The following is a 4,799-nucleotide window of genomic DNA, read 5'->3' as shown; positions in this document are numbered from 1 at the left end:
GAGAAAGTGTTTGATAAAATAGATCACCCTTTCATGCTTAAAACACTAGAAAAAACAGGAATAGGAGGAACATACCTCAACATTGTAAAGGCTATCTATGCTAAGCCCATGGTCAACATAATTCTTAATGGAGAAAAACTGAAAGCATTCCCTCTAAAAACTGGAACAAGACAGGGATGCCCTCTTTCACCACTTCTTTTCAACAGCATCCTTCAAACACTTGCCAGAGCAACTAGACAGACGAAAGAAATTAAAGGGATACAAATAGGAAAAGAAGAACTAAAGCTGTCACTATTTGCTGATGACATGATCCTATATTTAGAAGATCCAAAAAACTCCACTAGAAAACTTCTAAAACTAATAAATAAATTCAGCAAAGTAACAGGATAGAACATCAATACACATAAATCTAACACATTTCTATTCATAAGTGATGAATCCTCTGAAAGAGAAATTAGAAAAACCACTCCCTTCACAATAGCCTCAAAAAAAAAAATAAAATACGTGGGAGTCAATCAAACAAAAGAGGTAAAAGACCTCTACAATGAAAACTACAGGACATTAAAGAAAGAAATTGAAGAAAACATTAGAAGATGGAAAGATCTCCCATGTTCTTGGATAGGCAGAAATAACATTGTCAAAATGGCCATATTACCAAAGGCACTATACAGAGTCAATACAATACCTGTGGCGGGCGAGACCCAGGGCCCAGGGTTACATCACGTGCATCTAAAGATGGCGACTGGCAGAAAGCAAACGGCGTCCTGATTATGCCTGGAGAAAGGCAGGAAGCGTTTATAATTGGCTGTATGATAATCAGTTCAGCCGCCTAGCATGTGGACAGATATACTTTACATGTATGCTTGAGCGAGTGATCGCTTGACCTTTAACAGGATTGGATGGACATATCTGGCTACAATTGCTTATGCATGAGACTGCTTATATATTGAGGGTGTTATCTGAATAAACGGAAAGCTGCTTCATGAACTTCTGAAGAGTACGTGTCTTTTGTCCTGCTGGTCAGGCCGAAAGAGCAAGAAGTGGTGGTGAGTTGCTTGAAGCAACCCAGGCAAGAAGCGGTGACAATCAGTAAGTGGTGGCCCGGACCAGGATCAGATGAGGATTGGACTGGGAATTAGTGAGGGCTCAGGTAAATAAAAGACAGTTTTGCTAGCATAATTAACGAGAAGGTTTCCCTATTTGAGGAAACGGTTACCTTAAGGTTTTAACAGAAGATTCCCCTAGAGAGGGAATATATTGAAAGGCTGTCCCAAGAGACAGTGAAGGACGTCCTATAACGAATATGTGTAAGTTATTTGTGTTACCTTTCCTTGTTTGGTTTCTGTTTGTTGTTGTTGTAGCGATGTGTACATTAGTTCGTTTCTGTCTGACTTCCAAAAAACCAAAATTTCAAAAACAGTTAAGAGAAGGGGAAAAGATATTAGAAACTGTAGAAAAAGAACAATCAAGTCAAGCTTCTGAAAGAGAAAGTAGATGTTCAGACCTCTGTGCCCCCGCCAGAGCAGTATTAACTCTGGAGATGGGAGTACAACCAATACCAACTTCAGTGGTCAGCCCATTACCTAAAGGAACAGTGGGACTAGTTCTGGGGAGGAGTTCTTCTGCTTTAAAAGGACTAAATATTGTCCCTGGAGTTATAGACCCTGATTTTACAGGAGAAATAAAAATCCTTGCGTCTTCACCCAGAGGTATAGTAATAATAGCTCAAGGTGATCACATAGCACAATTGTTTGTCTTACCCAGTTGCTATGATCAATATCCATCAAAAAATATTTTTGGGGGAAATAAAGGATTAGATTCTACTGGTCAAAATATGGTCATGTTAACATGGGGTTTAAAAGATAGGCCTGTGACAAAGTTAATGATAGAAGGCAAAAGTTTTGAGGGCTTATTAGATACTGGGGCTGACAAAAATATTATCAAAATTATAGAATGGCCCAAAGCCTGGCCACTTCAACAGGCAGATCAGACTTTAAGGAGATTGGGTATGGCCTCCAATCCTAACAAAAGCACAGCCATATTAAAATAGAAGGTGGCTAACCAGGAGTTATGTTCTGATACTGCCCGACATAATGCAGTTGCAGGCAATCCTCAATGGAATCTAAATATGCTGACAGGCCAAGGACCATATGAAGGGCAAGGTAATCAGATTAATTTCCACCCTAGTGTGTATCAACAAATTAACCCTCAACTTTCAATCTATCATTATAGGGATGATATTTTGCTAGCTCATAAGAAAAAACCTGTCTTAGAGCAATGTTATAATTCCTTACTAAAGTCACTGGAAAGATGGGGCTTACATATCGCCATTAATAAAGTACAAATCACAGACACCAAAAACTTCCTGGGATCTATCATAAATGTAACTATGGTTAAACTCGTAAAAATTACCATTCAGGTGGATGAGCTTAGAACTTTAAATGATTTTCAAAAACTTTTGGGTGATATTAATTGGATTAGACCTTATCTTCCTTTACCCACCTCAAGTTTGAGCCCCCTGTTTGATATTCTTAAAGGTGATTCTGACCCTCTTTCTAAGCAAGTGCTTACCCCTAAGGCTCGAACACTCTCAAGCTTGTTGAAACAGCTATGGAAAAGGCTCGTCTTCATGGTATTGACCAAACTAAGCCTTTGTCATTCATTGTCTTGGCCACAAATAAGTTACCCACAGGAGTGTTTTGGCAAAAGGGTCCTATTCTATGGGTTCACATGAATTATGCCCCTAACAAGGTCTTAGCCTTCTTTACTGAATCTGTGGCAGAATTAATCCTTAAGGTGTTAAAAGTATCCCTTTCCACCTTTGGATCACATCCCTCAACTATCACTACTCCATATACTACTGATCAGATACAATATCTTATTATTAATTCAAATTCATGGGTGGTAGTCTTTACTAGTACTTCTGCTGTGTTTGACAATCATTTGCCATCTGATCCTCTTCTCCAATTTTGGAGTCAACATCCTATAATTTTTCCTAAAGTCACCCAAAAAGAACCTATTACAGGAGCTACCCTTATATTTACTGATGGATCAAAAAATGGTACCGGTGCTATTACTATAGATAATGTTACAGAAACATTGTTGTTTAATACTCTATCTGCACAACAAATGGGACTATTAGTAGCTATAGAAGTATTCAAAACCCACCATGAGCCTTTTAACCTATTCTCTGATACCAAATACATTGTTAATGCTGTTCAAAATTTAGAATTAACTGGTCTGATTTCCCTCACCTCCACTATTACTAAATATTTGCAAAGTTTACAAAAACTTATTTGGGACAGAAAAAAATCCTTTTTTTATTGGGCATGTTCAGGCTCATACTGACCTTCCAGGTCCTTTAAGTTTACACAATGATTTAACAGACATGGCCACCAGAGACCCACACATCTTTAATATGCTTGAAAATGCAAAAACTTTTCATTCCAAATTTCACGTAAATGCTTCCACTCTATGCACACACTATAAAATTACTAAGGCAAAAGCTCGGGACATAGTCAAGTCTTGTGCTAAATGTGTTACACTTATTCCTAACCCCTCATTAGGAGTGAATCCAAAAGGGCTTCAGCCCAACCATATTTGGCAAATGGATGTAACTCATTATTCAGAATGTGGAAAACTACAATTCATTCATGTGTCTATTGATACCTTTTCAGGATTTATTATGGCCTCTGTTCATACTGGAGAAAAAAACCAAAGATGTAACAACACACTGTTTACACTCTTTCTCCATCCTGGGGGTTCCCAAACAAATTAAAACAGATAATGGTCCTGGATATACGTCCCAGGCCTTTAAACAATTTTGTTCCACCTTTGGTATTCAACATGTCACAGGAATACCCTATAATCCTACTGGACAAAGCATTGTTGAGCATGCCCATTTAACGCTTAAAAACATGCTTTACAAACAAAAAGGGGGAATAGGGGCATCATACAGATCCCCAAAAGTCAAATTGTCTGTTGTCTTGTTCTTTTTAAATTTTTTAAATCTTGATTCTGAGGGCCGATCGGCTGCTGACCGTCATTCAGAGCCTAATAAAAAGCATCTACCTCAAGTGCTCTGGAAGGACATTCTATCAGTACAATGGAAAGGCCCAGATCTGGTATTAATCTGGACCTGAGGGTCTGTTTGTGTTTTCCCACAGGACGCACAATCGCCAATTTGGGTGCCGGAGAGATTGGTCAAGGCCTCAACAGAGACCCCAAAACAGGAAGAAGATGAGGAGGCTTCTCCCACTGATGGTGCTGGCGATTTTTCGCCAAGTTAATGGAGGAGACTCGCATGAACTATGGGGGATAGTGAAGATGTGGCCCTATCTTGTACCCCTTACCAATTCCTCTATTCTATATCCTCCTATTTTTACAACAATTGGCCACATTTCTGCAGTCCGCTGTTCAATGGGGAAAAGAATGGTTTGGGTTTTTGTCCAGGGGAGGTCTTTTGTGTGTTGTATCTGTCCTGTGCATATACAAAATGCATATACATCCACACAGAGAAACAGCCATTATTCACAAGCTCTTGTTGCAATTGATGCTGGCTCATCCCCCCAAGTCTGGTTTAAAATGCTGGACCGGTAGTCAAAGACGGGTAAGATTCATGGGGAGCTCATACCAACCTAAGACAGGAAATGAGGACTAGAGCCTCATTGTCCAATGACAGGTAAGGATGTTGTCTGCCATGGACAACCTAAGACATGCGCAGTCCCTTTTATAAACAGAAAGGGGGAGTTGTGGCAGGCGAGACCCAGGGCCCAGGGTTACGCCCGTGCATCTAAAGA

Source organism: Sciurus vulgaris (assembly GCF_902686455.1).
Source record: "Sciurus vulgaris genome assembly, chromosome: 11".
Taxonomy (NCBI): Eukaryota; Metazoa; Chordata; class Mammalia; order Rodentia; family Sciuridae; genus Sciurus; species Sciurus vulgaris.
This window is presented reverse-complemented; position numbering follows the sequence as displayed.